This window comes from Hyperolius riggenbachi, chromosome 9, assembly GCF_040937935.1.
Source record: "Hyperolius riggenbachi isolate aHypRig1 chromosome 9, aHypRig1.pri, whole genome shotgun sequence".
Lineage (NCBI taxonomy): Eukaryota > Metazoa > Chordata > Amphibia > Anura > Hyperoliidae > Hyperolius > Hyperolius riggenbachi.
In genome coordinates, this window is record NC_090654.1 from 33,106,471 (window position 1) to 33,125,495 (window position 19,025).

The 19,025-nt window shown below is 46.6% G+C and overlaps 2 protein-coding genes across 3 annotated transcripts in view; one reads left to right on the plus strand and one right to left on the minus strand.

Moving 5' to 3' along the window:
• S100A13 (S100 calcium binding protein A13) overlaps positions 1-19,025 on the minus strand; it is a 67,653-nt gene that overhangs the window by 37,129 nt on the left and 11,499 nt on the right. The gene's annotated exons all lie outside the window — the stretch shown is intronic.
• Positions 1-19,025, plus strand: part of S100A1 (S100 calcium binding protein A1) — a 59,640-nt gene that overhangs the window by 37,117 nt on the left and 3,498 nt on the right. Inside the window, exon 1 of one of the 2 annotated variants that reach the window (XM_068251463.1) lies at positions 6,683-6,703. The exons of the other annotated variant lie outside the window; for it this stretch is intronic. The gene's annotated coding sequence lies outside the window, so the exon portion shown is untranslated. Of the gene's footprint in view, positions 1-6,682; positions 6,704-19,025 lie in introns of those variants that run through there. 2 annotated transcript variants of the gene reach the window in all.

A 19,025-nucleotide genomic window follows, 5' to 3' on the forward strand; every position in this document is an offset into this window, starting at 1 on the left:
GACCCAACGCTCTTCGCAAGAGATGACACCACTTGCCTCTCAACTTCACGGTGCAGTTGGGGTATGGCCTTTCTCGAAAAATAAGTGCGGCCTGGCATCTTCCACTGCGGTGTTCCGATGGCCACAAATTTACGGAAGACCTCAGAGTCCACCAGCCGGTATGGTAACAGCTGGCGAGCTAACAGTTCCGCCACGCCAGCTGTCAGACGCCGGGCAAGGGGGTGACTGGCCGAAATTGGCTTCTTCCGCTCAAACATTTCCTTCACGGACACCTGACTGCTGCTGTGGGCAGAGGAGCAGGAAGCGCTCAAGGGCAGAGGCGGAGTGGAGGAGGGTGCCTGTGAAGGTGGAAGGGAGAAAGCGGCAGAAGCAGATGATGCACCTGAAGGAGGAAGAGGAGAAGGAGGGTGACTTTTCTTTTGTGTGCTGCTGCTGCTTTTGCTCAGGTGGCCATCCCATTGCTGTTTGTGCCTTTTCTCCAGGTGCCTTCGTAAGGCACTTGTCCCTACGTGAGTGTTGGTCTTTCCACGGCTCAATTTTTGTTGGCAGAGCGAACAGATGGCTTTGCTCCATTCTGAGGCACACACATTAAAAAATTTCCACACCGCTGAGCCACCCTGGGATGTGGGCACTATGGGGACCTCAGGTGCTGATGCTGAAGGGCAAGTTGGCTGGCTGTACATAGGTGGCTTCTCTCCTCCTACTACTCTCTGACTCCCTCTCTGAACTGTCCCCCTCTTCATCTCCTCTATTGGGAACATACAGAGGATCCCTATCATCGTCATCATCGTAATCATCTTGCCCAGCTTCGCTTGCCTCAGAAAAATCCAAACATGCACCATCAGTAGGTCCTTCATCCTCCTTACACGTTACATCCATAGTGTTGCCGCGTAACTCAGACATATGAGCTGGTGAAAATTCAGCTGGCTGTAACAACAATGGCTGTGCATCAGTGATTTCAACACTAAATAATTCTTGCGAAGTGTCAAATGCAGTGGAAGTGGTGCTAGTAGTAGCGCTGGTGGCTGAGCAAGATGAGGTGTTCTGTGTCGCTAAATACTCAACCACGTCCTGACAATCTTGGGAGGTGATGGGACGTGCTTTCTTCCGAGCACTGTACTGTGGGCCAGGTCCACACGAAATTACATTTACACGACCTCGCGCAGACCTGCCGGGTGGCCTTCCTCTGGCTCTGGCACTACCTCTTCCTTTACCTGTTTTGTCCATATCGGGTATGCACGGAGTGGTATATCACACTGCGTGCACTCACGTAGGTAGGTGGGTTCACTTAACTGCACAGGTATGCGCACTAACAGGTATACAGTGGCGGGTTCACTGAACAGTACAGGTATACAGTGGCGGGTTCACTGAACACAACAGGTATGCAGTGGCGGGTTCACTGAACAGAACAGGTATACAGTGGCGGGTTCACTGAACACAACAGGTATGCAGTGGCGGGTTCACTGAACAGGTATACAGTGGCGGGTTCACTGAACAGAACAGGTATACAGTGGCGGGTCCACTGAACAGAACAGGTATGCAGTGGCGGGTTCACTGAACAGGTATGCAGTGGCAGGTTCACTGAACACAACAGGTATGCAGTGGCGGGTTCACTGAACAGGTATGCAGTGGCGGGTCCACTGAACAGAACAGGTATGCAGTGGCGGGTTCACTGAACACAACAGGTATGCAGTGGCGGGTTCACTGAACAGGTATACAGTGGTGGGTCCACTAAACAGAACAGGTATGCAGTGGCGGGTTCACTGAACACAACAGGTATGCAGTGGTGGGTTCACTGAACAGGTATGCAGTGGTGGGTTCACAGAACAGGTATGCAGTGGTGGGTTCACAGAACAGGTATGCAGTGGCAGGTTCACTGAACAGGTATGCAGTGGCAGGTTCACTGAACAGGTATGCAGTGGTGGGTTCACTGAACAGGTATGCAGTGGTGGGTTCACTGAACAGGTATGCAGTGGTGAGTTCACAGTACAGGTATGCAGTGGTGGGTTCACAGAACAGGTATGCAGTGGCGGGTTCACAGAACAGGTATGCAGTGGCAGGTTCACTGAACACAACAGGTATGCAGTGGCGGGTTCACTGAACAGGTATACAGTGGTGGGTCCACTAAACAGAACAGGTATGCAGTGTCGGGTTCACTGAACACAACAGGTATGCAGTGGTGGGTTCACTGATCAGGTATGCAGTGGTGGGTTCACAGAACAGGTATGCAGTGGTGGGTTTACAGAACAGGTATGCAGTGGCAGGTTCACTGAATAGGTATGCAGTGGTGGGTTCACTGAACAGGTATGCAGTGGTGGGTTCAATGAACAAGTATGCAGTGGTGGGTTCACAGAACAGGTATGCAGTGGTGGGTTCACAGAACAGGTATGCAGCCAGGAACAAGCTAAGCCTAACTAATCTTTCACTATGAGAAACAGTCTGCAGCAGCTCACCCTACTCTCACTAATGCAGGCACACGAGTGACCGTAATGGCCGCCGCTGCCTGCCTTATATAAGGGGGGTGGGGCTCCAGGGGCTAGTGTAGCCTAATTGGCTACACTGGGCCTGCTGACTGTGATGTAGAGGGTCAAAGTTGACCCTCCATGGTGCATTATGGGGCGAACCGAACTTCCGCAAACGTTCGCCTGCGGGACGCGAACGTGAACCACGGAAGTTCGCATGGAACCGTTCGCAGGCGAACCGTTCGGCCCAACTCTACTCCAAAACAGCAGAGACTTTCTCGGGATCCATTAAAAGTCCGGAAGTGGAAATGATGTATCCCAAGAATGGCACCTCTGTGACTTCAAAGAGGCATTTTTCCAACTTGGCATAAAGCGAATTTTGCCTTAATTTCTGAAGAACAAATTTGACATGCTTTCGGTGTTCTGTCAGATTAGCTAAGAAAATTAGTATATCATCCAGATACACAAGTACAAATTTTCCCAAGACCTCCCGAAAAACTTCATTAATTAACTCCTGGAAGACGGCAGGGGCATTACACAACCCGAAGGGCATAACTAGATATTCGTAATGCCCGTCGGGCGTGTTGAACGCCGTCTTCCATCCCTAATACGTACAAGGTTGTATGCCCCTCGCAGGTCTAGTTTGGAAAAGATACTGGCATTGGTAACTTGAGTGAACAATTCGTCTATCAAAGGTAATGAGTACCGATTTTTCACCGTGATTTTGTTTAGACCTCTGTAGTCAATACAGGGCCTAAGGCCTCCATCCTTCTTCTGTACAAAAAAGAATCCAGCCCCAGCCGGTGACCGGGACGGACGAATAAAGCCTTTGGCTAAATTCTCTTTAATGTATTCTTGCATTGCCAGTTTCTCAGGCCCAGACAAATTGTAAAGATGGCCTCTAGGGGGCATACAACCAGCTCTTAATTCTATAGGACAATCGTAACTCCTGTGAGGCGGAAGTTTATCCGCAGACTTGGGGCAGAATACATCCGCAAACTCTGCATACTACACTGGTACCCCTTTTACCTGAATCTTGGTAGCGCAAACAGCAACCCTCTCCAAACAATGATGACGACAATGGGTAGACCAGCTTTGTAGTTGACCTGACGCCCAGTCGATCTGAGGGGAGTGGAGTTGCAACCAGGGCATACCAAGTATGATGGTAGAGGTGGCCATATGCAGGACAAAGAACTGTAATTCCTCCTTATGTAAGACCCCTATGTTACAAGTCAGTAAGGGAGTCTGAGAAAGAGGTTGTCTACACTGTAGCGGAGAGTCATCAACTGCTGTGACCACAATCTACCGGTCTAAAGGGAGCAGTGGAATTCCCAATTTTTTCACGAAATTTAAATCTATAAAATTGGCTGCAGAACCAAAGTCTACGAAGGCCTCCGTAGCCATGGTCTGACCTTCCCAAGTGATGGAGCAGGGAAGGAGTAAACGATTATTGTTTAGAGGTATTGACTGCTCGCCTAGGGTATTACATCTGACTACTCCTAGGCGGCAGCGTTTCCCGACTTCTTAGGACAATTCTGGACCACGTGACCCTGCTCCGCACAGTATAGACATAGTCCCTCTGACTTCCTGCAATTCTTTTCCACTTGCGTCAATCTAGAATGTCCGATTTGCATCGGCTCGTCTGCAGATGACAAGGGTGGAGAGAAAGCATAGGAGACTGATCTTACAACAAGCTTCCCACGGGTCTGTTTTTGATATCGTAGACCGCGATCTACTCGCACAGCCAGAGAGATCGCATCGTCAATGGACTTGGGCTCGGGATGTCCCAACATCAGATCAGAGACCGCATCTGATAATCCTGACAGAAAACAGTCTAATAATGCATACGTTCCCCATCTAGCTGATACAGCCCACTTCCTAAACTCTGCCACATAAATCTCTACCGGATTACGACCCTGTCTGAGGGTCTTTAACTTCCTCTCAGCAGTAATTGCCACGTCCAGATCGTCATATATTACGGCCATAGCTTTAAAAAATTCCTGAACCGAAGATAATGCCTGATGATCTGACTGAAGACTATATGCCCATGTCTGCGAGTCTCCTGTCAACAGAGTTTTAATAAACGTTATCCTCTGGCTCTCTGTTCCAGATAAGTTAGGCCTCAGCTCAAAATAGGACAACACACGATTCCTGAAATTCTGAAAATCTGATCTATGCCCTGAGAACTTCTCAGGTACTGCCATGCGTAAATCAGTAACTGGAGGGGATCGCACTTTATCGACAGCCGTTTGAAGTGTCCTGACTGTCCCAGACAGTTGAGTGATCGGAGTCTGTTGGGTATTAATCACCCCGGTGAGGTTATTCACCACTGTAATCAGGACTTCAACCTGGCTGCTTAGTGTTTGGTCTGCTGTTCTGTAACGATTGGTGTCAGCAACACAGATAATTCTGATTATTGGTGATCGGCAGTATCACCAATAATACAGATGCTATACCTGATTATATGGTGATCTGCAGAATCACCAATAATACTAGTATAGCCTGACACGTGACAACCAGTGGAGGATCGTGTTTAGGTGTAACAGTAATTCAGATGAAAGAGCCTACCCGAGGATTGGGTGACTCAGCCTGCAGCTGATGCTCACCTAATGGCGGGGTGAATCAGACAGTACTGCAGGCAAGAGGGCTAATGTGGATAATACAACACTGCTGGATAACTGATCACCTAAGGAGCAAGTGATTCAGAGTGTACTGCAGACCGGTAGTGTTTGGTGCACAGTATAAGGAGAGAACCACAGTAGAGCTGAACTCAAGCTCTCTTGAAGGACGGATAGAGCGGACTGTCTTGCAGCCTAGGAGTAGTTGATACAATAGGTGCTGAAGCCCGGTTTGATTCAGGCGTTACTGCAGCCTAGGCTAGAGTGAGACAGACAGTACTGCAGCCTAGTAAGTGACACAGATAGTACTGCAGCCTAATGGCGAGTGACACAGATAGTACTGCAGCCTGATGGCAAGTGACACAGATAGTACTGCAGCCTAATGGCAAGCGACTCAAATAATACTGCAGCCTAGGATACCTGAGGAGCAGGTATCCTGACTAGAAGGCAGTATCCTACACCTAGGAGATTGGTGCAGAAAACTGATTTCCCTCACTAATGGCAGGGCCCACCAGTGCGGGTAGAGTGGTCAGACAGGCAGAGTTTGGCAACGAGCGGACAGACAAAGTACAGAATCGGAAGACTGATTCAACGTCAGGGACAGGCTGGGTCGGCAACATGAATCAGATAGATTGAGGTATAGAATCGACAAACGGAATAATAGTCAGAGGAAGCAATAGGTCATAACAAATAAACAATGCACTAGTACTTTAAAGCTATCAACAGAATCTAGCTAAGTGTGAATTCCCACCTCCGGCTGGTTCTAACACACTTTGGGAACTGACTGAGGTCTGAGAGCTAACACAATATAGCATACGCAACAGCAGACGCGGAGCTACTGACAGGCCTGCTCTAATACCCAGCGCCGCCCCCATCCCTCAGCCAATCCGGATGCCCGTTGGAGTCAGCTGACCGCAGGATCAGCTGAACCCCCTTAGCTGCATACAGGTCCTGTCGCTCTGTTCGCGCGCGCGTAGCCCTTAACCTGTGAGCAATGGAAGGACCAGGCATAACTTGAGCAGAGGCCGCCGGCTGATACGCGGAGATAGCCGCCATGCCTCTAGTCTCTGTGGCGGCATCTCCGCTATTCTTCACACTTTTATCCGGAGATCGGTGCAGCGGAATTCTTCTCTCCAACATATACCTGGCTCATTGGTGTTCTGCTTCCGATCACAGTAGGTGCAGTGGTTGCAGTGACCTCTTCCTTTGGATTACTTGGTTTGCCGATGACAATGATCAGTATGGATGATCCGTTCTTAGTTGGGCCACCGTTATTTAGACAATTAGCTCAATTAAGCACTCTGTATGGGGCAATTCATTTCTCTCCCGATCATATAGCTCTAATTAAAGACAAGACACATTAGAGACCGGTGACTGGCATCCCAGGCGATTCTCTAGACATTCAGAGTCTGGTTTCTGTTGTCTCCCGGGTGATAGGTCCGAGGTCCACAATGGTGGGATGGAAATAAGACATTGTGACACCTGAGAGGCACAGACCTCATTGTTTGGGATGTAACGGATACGCCGGAGGGTGGGGATGAAAAGAAGACCAGCCGTGGAACAGACTTAATGCGAGCAAAGCGCACCATCACCTCCGCAGGAACAGCCACCACATCCAACCAGGTGAGTCCTAAGATTGACATTGTTCATAAAGACTTCACCCTACCCAACTCAGAAACCTCTCACCACTCTAACACCAAACTCCTACTCCCCAAAAGTCCAATACAGGTAGTCCCCGACTTACGAACGACCCAAAAATGCTAAATTTGATTATGCGGGAACAAGTCTGAACTTTTTTTGAAAAAGACCTTGTAGTTTTTGAGAAAATCTATTTTTAAAAAAAAATAAAGAAATATTTCTTAAACTCTGTAAAATTACATTTTGCTGTGATACAATATATTCTATAGCGAGTTCTGAGTTCTGTGAAATTAGCACATTATGACTATCACTAGGACAGAAGGAGGCACAAAGGGACACAGTGGAGGCAGAGGTGGTACAGAGGGACACAGTGGAGGCAGAGGTGATACAGAGGGACACAGTGGAGGCAGAGGTGGTACAGAGGGACACAGTGGAGACAGAGGTGGTACAGAGAGGCACAGTGGAGAAAGAGGTGATACAGAGGGACACAGTGGAGGCAGAGGTGATACAGAGGGACACAGTGGAGGCAGAGGTGATACAGAGGGACACAGTGGAGGCAGAGGTGATACAGAGGGACACAGTGGAGACAGAGGTGGTACAGAGGGGCACAGTGGAGGCAGAGGTGATACAGAGGGACACAGTGGAGGCAGAGGTGATACAGAGGGACACAGTGGAGGCAGAGGTAATACAGAGGGACACAGTGGAGAAAGAGGTGATACAGAGGGACACAGTGGAGGCAGAGGTGGTACAGAGGGGCACAGTGGAGAAAGAGGTGATACAGAGGGACACAGTGGAGGCAGAGGTGATACAGAGGGACACAGTGGAGACAGAGGTGGTACAGACGGGCACAGTGGAGACAGAGGTGGTACAGAGGGACACAGTGGAGGCAGAGGTGATACAGAGGGACACAGTGGAGGCAGAGGTAATACAGAGGGACACAGTGGAGGAAGTGGTGGTACAGAGGGGCACAGTGGAGGCAGTGGTGGTACAGAGGGACACAGTGGAGGCAGTTGTGGTACAGAGGGACACAGTGGAGGCAGTGGTGGTACAGAGAGACACAGTGGAGGCAGTGGTGGTACAGAGGGACAGAGTGAAGGCAGAGGTGGTACAGAGGGACAGAGTGGAGGCAGAGGTGATACAGAGGGACACAGTGAAGGCAGAGGTGATACAGAGGGACACAGTGGAGGCAGAGGTGAAACAGAGGGACACAGTGGAGGCAGAGGTGATACAGAGGCACTAAATAGAGGCAAAGGTTGTACAGAGGGACATAGTGGAGGCAGAGGTGATACAGAGGGACACAGTGGAGGCAGAGGTGATACAGAGGCACTCAATAGAGGCAAAGATTAACAGAGGGACATAGTGGAGGCAGAGGTGGCAAAGGGGGGCACTTGAAGGCACGGGAACAAAGGTGACACAGAGGGGGACCCTGGAAGCATAAAAAAGGAGGGGACAGAGATGGCACAACTTAAGTACGGATTCAGGTTAAGAATGAACCTACCGTCCCTATCTCATTCGTTAACCGGTGACTACCTGTATGTTCCTTTGGTGTTACTCCATGAAATCAACTATCTATGTGTCTGCCCGTCTATGAACCCATTCACCATCTTCTCGATGATGTTTCTTCTGTAACACCAAACCCTGATCTCCTGCTGGTCTTTCCATAGTTGTCCAAACTAAAGGTTCACATAACAGGTGCCATTTCTGTGTACAAATAAGGTGATCTTTTCAGTACCCGACAATTGAAAAAGTACCAAAAAGAAGGTGAAAAAGTACTATCAAAATTATTCTGAGTATTTTCTTGCTGGTGGCTTAAAGGGCATTTTATTGATAAGATGTGAAAAGATCACCTAGGAGAAAACTAAGGAGAAAGTGAATTAGATTGGGTCCATTATCTTCAAATGCTTTGTTTCCTCACCACACTTATGCTGGGCATACACGGGTCGATGTGCCCTTATCAATCGAGCCGCTGATGACTCGACTGATAATTTCCGACAGGTCCGATGACCCGCCGGATCGATTCCCCACTCGATCCCCGCGCGCGGACAATAGCGGGGAATCGAGCGGAAGATAAGGAGCGCCCGCGGGGTCGAGTGGGATTCGATCCGGACGGCGGCGTGGACGGGCGGGGACGCGGCGGGAGTCGACCCGGCAGCTAATTGAGCCGCCGGATCGAATCGTGTATTCCCAGCATTAGGCCTTGTTCACATCTAAAATCGAAATCGCTGATGGCAGCGTTTCACAATTTTGTGCGCGATTATTTTTAGTGCCCCCCGGCACTTGCCTGCGCATTGCAAATATTTGTACAGCGTTTTGCTAAGCGCTTTTGCAGAGCGATTTGTTTTTTCAGTTCCCTACGCAAGTCAGGAAGGGAACTCTTTGACCCGGAAAAGAATAAATACATTGGGATTGATTCACAAAAGAGTGCTAACTGATAGCACGGCCGTTTTCGCGTGAAATTTCACGTTGTACGCGATTGCGAATTTTCGCACAAAATGATAACGTAATTGATATCATTTGCGTGCAAAAATTCACGTTTGCATGCAAAACGTTATCGTTTCACTCGAAAATTTGCAATCGTACGCAAAACAAAAATTTGCACGAAAACAGCCATGCTATCAGTTAGCACTCTTTTGTGAATCAAGCCCAATGTATTTATTCTTAAAGGCGCTGGGGAATTCGCTATACAAAGCGCTTTTTCAAGCATTTCACGATTTCCCTATACCTTCCATTGAGGCAAATCGCCCCAAAAGTGGTACAGGCAGCGCTTTGGTGAGCGGATCGGAATCCAATCGCTCAGATGTGAACTCTCTCATAGGGAATCATTGCACAACCGCTTTTAGGGTGTTTTTGAAAATCGCCGGCGCTTAAAAAAAGGTGAAAACACCCTTATTGTGAACAATTCCTTAGTTCACATCTTCCCGCAGCATTTTTGTGCCTATGTTCATAGCCAATGGCTTTCCCTGACACAGTCGTCAATAGCCAGCCGCAAATGCTATGCGCAACATTGACCATACAGCTGTTCAAGCCTCCACCAGCTCATCTATCCATCCATCTTCCTGTACAAAGTTCTCCATCTGTCCTCTTCATCACCAGTCAGGTTTCCTCCCCTTTCAACTCAAATATTATTGAATGAGCATAAGTAAGAGCCTTACACAGTGGCGTAACTGAGGAGCTTGGGGCTGCAGTGGGAGTTTTACATGGGGCCCAGTGGCGTAGCAACAGGGGGTGCCGAGGTAGCGACAGCATCGGGGCCCTTGGGCCAGAGGGGCCCCTGTGGCCCACCCTCAACCACACTATTAGCTCCTTATTGGTCCTGTTCTGATAATAATCACTTCTATAGATGCTTTGAATAGTAGTGATCATTAACTAGATGTTCCCCATCCCCTCCTTGCACCTCTGACACTGTGGTTGTTCTTTATTGGTTTTGTAGAACCGTATTAATTGCTATGTATAGCATGCTTGGGGGGCCCCAATGCAAAACTTGCACCGGGGCCCATAGCTCCTGATGGGGCCCCAAGAACTCTATTAATATGAACCCCTAAAACCTACCAAGGACAGCTGCAGTGTCTGAGAGTTATCAGAGTGAGGCTGGGATCTCATGTGACATAGCGTGAAAGGCTGAGTTTTATGTCATGTTTTATGTTAATGTTGTGTGCGATTTTTGTGCATTTTTACTGCGTTTTGTGTGCGTTTTAATGCGTTTGCGGTTTGTGTTCCATGCGTTTTTATATTTTTATTTATGCAAATCACCTGGAAGACAACAGGAAGTGAAAATACAATGAAAAAAAATATTTAATTTAATTATTTGGGAAAAAAATGCATAGAAAACGCATACCATTGCGTTCCCATTGACTTTCATTATGTGCGTTTTGGCACATTATGCAACAAAACCAGCGTTTTTGAAAACGCAGCTTTAAAAAATGTATATGCATTTTTATATGCGGTTTTTACTGCGGCCCATAGACTTTCATTAGCAGCAAAAACGCAGCTTTCCTGCAACGCTAGCGTTTCTGCTATGTGTGCACCCAACCTAAGGAAATGGCTAGTTAAAGAGTAACTGTCAGGCTGCAAAAGCTAATTTAAACCTCTATTCTCCTGTGTTAAACAGTTTAGAAGGAAGCCAAAAAGGCAATACTGAAGTTAAAAATCCCTCTTACTTTTGATGTGTACTGAACAGCAAGGCTGTTAGACCCAAGCTCTTAAGAGGCCGAGAGGCCGCATACCATACTGCAAAGCATTCTGGGGCTGCTTCTTCCCACCTTGGGTCCTCCCCTCTGCTGCTAGTCAGAAGTTACAGACTCATGTTACAACAGCTTGTAACGCAGTCCAGCTCACAGCACTGAAAAATCTCTGGGCAGAGTATACTGCATGAGTCCGCTATTGTTCCTAGCCACATGGCTAATTAATATTCACTGCACAGTAGTGTTGTCTTTTTTGTGAGTGAAATCATCAGGAAGCAGGGAGGACATGACTACACAATTGGCTTCATAGGAGACAGACAAACATCATTCTCTGCAAATACTATATAAAAATTCTGTGAAATCCAAGCGTGGACAGTGAAATGCATATGTAATGTAAGTACAGCCAATATTTACTACTGATATATGTGTTTTTTTTCTCTGAGACCCTATACCTAACAGCTCCTCTTTAAGGATAATTACTATTCAAAGCACGTATAGAGGTGTTCATTACCAGCATGTTACCAATTACAAGCTAATAAGATAGATGGAGGGCCTCTAGTGGGCCCCTCTGGTCCAGGGGCCCCGGTGCAACCACAACCTCTGCATCCCCAATTTCAATGCCACTGACCTTAGAGGAATAATTAATAACTGTTATAATGAACAGGAAGATGTACCTTCATAAAGAGTCCTACACTCTATTATACAGTTTGAAATACAATGAAGCAAAAGGCTACATAACAAATTAAGAGTAAACACATCGTAGTGTAAAATATGCAAAACCACAACATGCATCCACAAAATGCTACAAATATCATAGCTGCAGAGGAATTGAAAGGATACAATGTAAGCTGCCTACAGGAGGCAAACCGCTAAAGCTTAAAAAGGGCTGTAGTGTGAAAGCACCCTGAGAATCCCTCTTGCCACCATTTGAAACAAAGTATCAACGGTATTCCAGCTACAGCAAGGCGCCCAAATTCCGTTGAAAACTCCTTGGCGCCGTCACAAACAGAGATTGCCCAGAATGCTTATGGTGAACTAGAACCCCTAGGAGTGTAAGGGAAGCCTTCTTACTAAAATGCTACGTAAACCAAAAATGTGGCTTCTTAAAACAGAGGGTATTTGTGATTATTCAGGTTGGAGTGAGCTGCTGCATATGGAAATCATCCCTTTGTTGTCCCTGTAAGCTAATAACCACACCATCAGAACCGCTGGAATGCAATGATGTGTCAGCTTGTTAATTGTACAGAGCCACAATAATCCAACATGCTTACAGACTGTTTCAGACTGGTTGATCCTCATCAATGCATGGCATGGATTAATGTGGCTCTATGGGGTAGGACTTGAAAACAGTAAGGGCCCTTTTCCACTAGCGGCGTTTGCGATGCTGAATCGCAAAATCACAAACCGCTAGTGATTTTTTAAATCGCTACGGTTTGCTAAATAACATAGGAATCGCGGTAGGTTATTTCCACTACCGCGATTCGTTTTTGGCTCAAACGGGATTGTGCTGCGGAGCGATATTTGCTGCGATTTTGCTATGCACACTACAGCATAGCAAAATCGTGAACGCAATTGCCGGAACTTTCCTGCATTTTGCGATTCAGCAATCGGTAGCGCTCAGTTTGAACACTAGCGATTGCTAGTGGAAAAGGGCCCTAAGTGATTTTTTTCTAAGAGATAAATGTTCTGAATTTTACATCGAAGGGCAGAGGTATTTACCCTAGAGACCCTCCAAGCTGCAGCAATCAGGGCCTGAGTGACATTACAAAATTGTGAGTCAACTTTCTATTGTGTCACTGAAGAAAGCATCACTATTTTAGACATTTGATTCTTCGACCTTAAAGGATACCCGAAGTGACAAGTGACATGATGAGATAGGCATGTATATGTACAGTGCCGAGCACACAAATAACTAGGCTGTGTTCCTTTTTTTATTTTTCTGCCTGAAAGAGTTAAATATCAGGTACATGGCCTAGTGCACACCAGAGCGGTTCGGCAGCATTTTTCGATCCGTTTGGGGATGTGGAAACGCTTGGGTAATGTATTCCAATGGGCTGGTGCACACCAGAGCGGGAGGCGTTTTGCAGAAACGCATACTCCCGGGCTGCTGCAGATTTTGGATTGCGGATGCGTTTCTGCCTCCAATGTTAAGTATAGGAAAAATGCAAACCGCTCTGAAAAACGGCACTTCAGAGCGTTTTTTCAGGCGTTTTTGTTACAGAAGCTGTTCAGTAACAGTTTTACTGTAACAATACATGAAATCTACTACACCAAAAACGCTTCACAAAACCGCAAAACGCTAGGAGAAACGCTACAGAAAAATAAGAAAAAGCGTTTCAAAATCTGCTAGCATTTTGCGGATCTGCTAGCGGTTTTTGGTGTGCACCAGGCCTGTAAGTGGCTGACTCAGTCCTGACTCAGACAAGAAGTGACTACAGTGTGACCCTCACTGATAAGAAATTACATCTATAAAACACTTTCCTAGCAGAAAATGGCTTCTGAGATCAAGAAAGAGATAAAAAGGGGAATTTCTAATTAGTAAGGGTCACACTGTAGTCACTTCCTGTCTGAGTCAGGACTGAGTCAGCCACTTACATACCTGATATTTAACTCTTTCAGGCAGAGAAAGAAAAAAAGGAACTCAGCATAGTTATTTGTGTGCTAGGCACTGTACATACACATGTCTATCTCATCATGTCACATGTCACTTCGGGTATCCTTTAAGGTCGGTACACATATCCAATTTTTATCTGCAGGTGACTGGTCAATTTGACCACTTCCATGTAGTATGAGAGCATACGTGCTCAAAGTATTCAAAATCTGCTGGGCCCTCATACTACATGGCAGTGGTAAAATTGGCCAGTGATCTGCAGATTAAAACTAGGTGTGTATACGGAGCCTGAGGCCGGTGTCACACTGTAAACTGGCGGCTGCAATGCGAGCGTCGCTTCCGCCGCACCGCCAGAATCAGGCCTTCAGGGAATACTGCATTTATACATTGGGCCAAGCAGGATGTGACGTGTCCTTGAGGGTCATGCTCCACACCTGTCTGCAATGCATACAGTGTAACTGTAATGTTCTCCTCTGCTGGGCCCACGCTGTTGTCAGATCTTGGATCATAGCCATTGACACTCACAACAGTTATCAGAATCAGAGAACGTCTCTTATTCCCGCATTATCGTGTGTTACGTCAAGTTATGCAGGAACAAGAGGTTGCGTCAGAGAGCTCCAAAATCCTGATAGCAGCTGTGGGCACGGCTGATCTAAAGTCCCATCCACACGATAAGATTCTTTGTGCGATTCGATTACGATTCTATTTACAATCCGATTAAATCCGACATGTCCGATCGGGATTTGATTCAATTCAATTCAATTTGCTATTGCAATGGCAAATCGAATTGAATCCCGATCGGACATGTCGGATTAAAGGGGCCCATACACCTAACGATTTTCCCGCCGATATACAGCAGATTCGATCACTGTGATCGAATCTGATTTGAAATCGTTGCGCAAACGCTGACAGAACGATCGATTTTATCCGAAATTAATCATTCCCGTCGAGCCGTCCGTGCGGAACATTTTGCTCGATCTTTGGTGGGTCGGGAGTGCGTCGATATCGGCTTTCGAATGCCCGATGCAATACAGCGGCAATACATTACCTGCTCCGGCCGGCGCGAGTCCCCTGGTCTCCGCATCGTATCGTGTAGATTGGGCTTTAACCTCCTGAGCGGTATGGACGAGCTCAGCTCGTCCATTACCGCCGGAGGGTGCCGCTCAGGCCCTGCTGGGCCGATTTTTATAAATAAAAAGCAGCACACGCAGCCGGCACTTTGCCAGCCGCGTGTGCTGCCTGATCGCCGGCGCTCTGCGGCGATCCGCCGCGAGCAGCGGCGAAAGAGGGTCCCCCCAGCCGCCCGAGCCCTGCGCAGCCGGATCAATCAGTTCCGGCCAGCGCTAAGGGCTGGATCGGAGGCGGCTGACGTCAGGACATCGGCTGACGTCCATGACGTCACTCCGCTCATCGCCATGGCGACAAGGCAAGCAAAACAAGGAAGGCTGCTCATTGCAGCCTTCCTTGTTAATTCTGATCGCCGGAGGCGATCGGAATTACGCTTCAGGAGCGCCCTCTAGTGGGCTTTCATGCAGCCAACTTTCAGTTGGCTGCATGAAATATTTTTTTTTTTTATTTAAAAAAAACCCTCCCGCAGCCGCCCCGGCGATCTTAATAGAACGCCAGGGAGGTTAAAGTAGTATGAAACTCAGCATTCCTTCTTTGCTCTAAAAGATTATTTACAGCAGAAAACCTACTACCACAAAAAAAAAAAAAGTTAGCAGAACAGCATTCAGTTAAACAAAGTACTTTCTTCTTTAGTGGAAAGCTTCTTGTGGCACCCAAAGATGTGATAACGTTATCTTTTGTTTACATTCCTTTGTCAGCTACAATTAGTACACATTAGCAGCCATGCTGAAACTGAACTGCACGCATAGTAGAAGCAGAGAGATGAGAAGTGATCACTAGATACATTTTAACCTCTTGAGGACCACAGGTTTATACCCCTCTAGTGACCAGGCCATTTTGTACAATTTAGCACTTCTCAGTTTTAATAGTTTAGTGCTCGGCTATGCAACTTACCACCCAAATGAATTTTACCTCCTTTTCTTTCCACTAATAGAGCTTTCTTTTGGTGGTCTCTGATTGCTGCTGCGATCTTTATTTATTTCTTTTTTATTAATAAAAGATTATCTCCACTCCCCCCCCCCCCCCCACAAATTAGCCCTAGACAGTGATACGCACTACACTACCCATACATAGACATCACCCTATGTATGGGATCAGGTTGTGAGCCGTTGGGAGGGACAGTTAAGTGACAAGGCTGTCCCCTATATAGATCGCAGCGCTGTACAAATGTTTATCGGCTTTTTTAATTTTTATTTCAGCCTGCCAGCTCCGATCGCGGCTGGCAGGCTGATTGCATGGCCCGCTTTGTTTACAGCAGGGGGCGTGCGCTCGAGCGAGTGCTCGTTTCCTGATAATCTTGCGAGAGGACGCCATTCGGCGTTGGGGAGAGGGTTAATATATAAATATAGCAGCTATGCAAGAAAATTCTGAGCAGATAAACTGTATTTTGGGAGCTTGTAACTAGTAAATGGACAATATTACGTGTGCACAAAAGCAAATTTGATAACTGTATGAGTAATACAAAAACAGGAAAACACGTTTTTATTGAATGTTACGTCAGAGTGTAATACTGTTTTGCTTTAACCCTGCGTTTGAAAAACCGGCGCATAGAATACATTATAGTTATACTGCTCCAATAATTCTGCTGAAAAAAAAAAATCTTATCCTTGTGACTATGGCAGGAATATATAACTGTATCCATCAAATAATTCAATTTAGCCACTGTTCCTGCTATATGGAAATTACATATGGAATGGTAGGAAAATCTGATAGCTTAGATTGTGTGATGGGAAGAGGTTTCTGAAGCCCAGGGAATGCAACCAGAAGCTGTTCTGAGCCGTCTCCTTCTTACTGTCATACTTTATGCCTGAATCACTGATTAGTAATGCTGTACGTGTAGTAATGCTGTGTAATCCTTACTTGATGACTAACCCTGTAACCTTCACCCTGGAGAACAGTTCACAGGTCTTGTGCTGGACAGCTGTTGGTCAAAGAAGGCAATCATACTTGGCTGTGGTGTGGTGACAGGAAGTCATAGCACACTATGCAAAGCTCACCAAAACTGTCCCTTGCACTTAAAGCGGATCCGAGATGAAAAACTAAGTATAACAAGTAACTTGTCTATATATCTTATCTAAAGTGTAGATAGTTTACACAGCAAATCTAATTGCAAACAGCTTTAATAGAATATGATTATTTCTTCCTGTGATACAATGACAGCAGCCATGTTGTTTGTAAACATTACACAGAGGCAGGCTTATCTGTATCTTGAGCCATCAGCCTAATCCCCTCTTTTCTAGTGTTGTCCGGATCATGAACGATTCGGATCTTTGATCCGAATCTATTTTGTGAGTCGAATCATCTGAATCATCAAAATGAGTGATTCAGATCGCAAAAGGGGCGGGGCCAGGAGCAACACGCCCCCTCTCAGCGGGCAGCGGGGTCCTGGAAGCAGAGCTGAGATGGATAGCTCTGTTGGATGGGAGCCAGCCTTGCAGGGACAGGTAGATGAGAGAGAGGGGACATCGGTGCCACTTCCAGATATGTGTAGAGCACCCATACTGGCTATAACGTGCTGCTGATTATAGGCTGTCTGTTCCGTAGTTGTGCACAGTGAACACATTGGAAGCTTTTGGCTCAGCTCAGCACAGCTCAGTAACTTTGCAGGCACTGTGATTGCAGCGCAATATGATCCTCCTGCACTGCTCTAAACAGCTGCACTTTACTTCTGGGAATGCTTTCTTTCACTGTGTGACGTTTGCTTTCAAAGTACACAGATGAGCATATAGGTGAAATACATGTAAAGCATATGATTGCAGCATGTGGGTATTGTGTGCAAGCAAACATTTCTGCTCTCTGCTCGTCCCTCCTCCCTTCTCTGTCCACTCCCTGCCCTCTGTCCATCTTCTCCCCTTCTCTGTGTGTCTACCCACCTCCCCTTCTCCTGTCCACAGCAGGGAAAGACCTGTCCTGCTATTCATTTCACCCCCGAATGCTTCGGTAGTAAAATGATCCGAGATTCGGATCAAAGATCCGGATCTTTTCAATGATCCGATTCAAATCATCCGGATCATTGAAAAGATCCGAACTTCCCATCTCTACTCTCCTCCTCCCCTCTGAAATCTCTGGTTAGCAATACCTCCCCCTCCTCCTGCCCAGACTGAGCTCCCATGAGCCCTTGCTACTGTCTGAAAGTGCCTTGGTCTCTGAAAACCTGTGGGAGTGGCTTGTTTAGTTTATAGGGAATTAGAGTATTAAAACAAAAACAAAAAAGTATTTGGCTTGAGGAATGCCCTATAAACAATAGGAAAGGAACACAATTATGCAATGTGTAAAAGTTCATCTTGGATCCACTTTAAGGTGGCCATTCATCAGACGATGTCTGGGCAGATCGACCAAGAGACAGATCTCTTTCTGATCAAATTTGATCGGAAAGAGATCTGTTGCCTGCCCATACTTTGCACGATGATTCACAATCAATTTCAGCATGGAATTGTCCTTGTGACACTGCATTCGCTGCCCCCCGCACTCTCCACCCTGAAGTCTGTGGTTTCATAAACTGAGGAGTTGGAGTCGGATGATTTTTGTTCTGACTCCACAGCCCTGGTAATCAGGAGAAAGCTAAATTGTGGCTCATGACATATTGCACACCTCCGATAAAATGGCCATACACTTAAGGTGGCCATACACTTATAGATTTGCAGCAGATTCAACCATCAGATAGATTTCTGTCAGGTGCCTGTCAAGTCGAATCTGACAGAAATCTATCTGATGTGTGCCACACGCTAGGTACAGATTTCCAATAGATTTCAGTATGAAATGTATTGGAAATCTATTGAAAATCAATCTAAATGCATTATTGCACCATTAGATCCAATGCAATTCTATGGGTCATCGATCTGTTGCCAGCAGCAGATCGACCTAGATTTTCCATTCTGTCAGATAGATCAAATCGATCACAAATTGATAGATTTGCTGATTTGAAAGAATCGATTTCTGATCGATCATTCGATGGCTGAAATCAACCAGTGTATGGGCCCTTTAAGATTACAATATCAGATAACAATAACTTGGTGTTGGGTGGATGTATCTGTCTTTGCTTTGGGTGCTAGCAGATCTTGCCATGGACCCGGTACATACTCATCAGTGTGACTAGTTTGCCACATTGGCCTTGATTCATAAAGCATTACCTCATGCGGTAATGCTGAAAACAGCAGATTTTACCGACCACTTAGCAATGTGTCAATTCATAAAGGCTGTTACCGCATGAAAAGCTGACATTACCGACCAGGGAGATAAATTACTGACTTGGCTGCAGTTACCGACAACACATGTCAGTAAATTGTCAGCAAATGTCAATTCATAAAGCCTGCAACAAGTGGTAAGCCTGGCGGCAGTTACCGACACCTCTGGTGAGGTCTTAACAAGTTACCGAGAGCTCTGACAG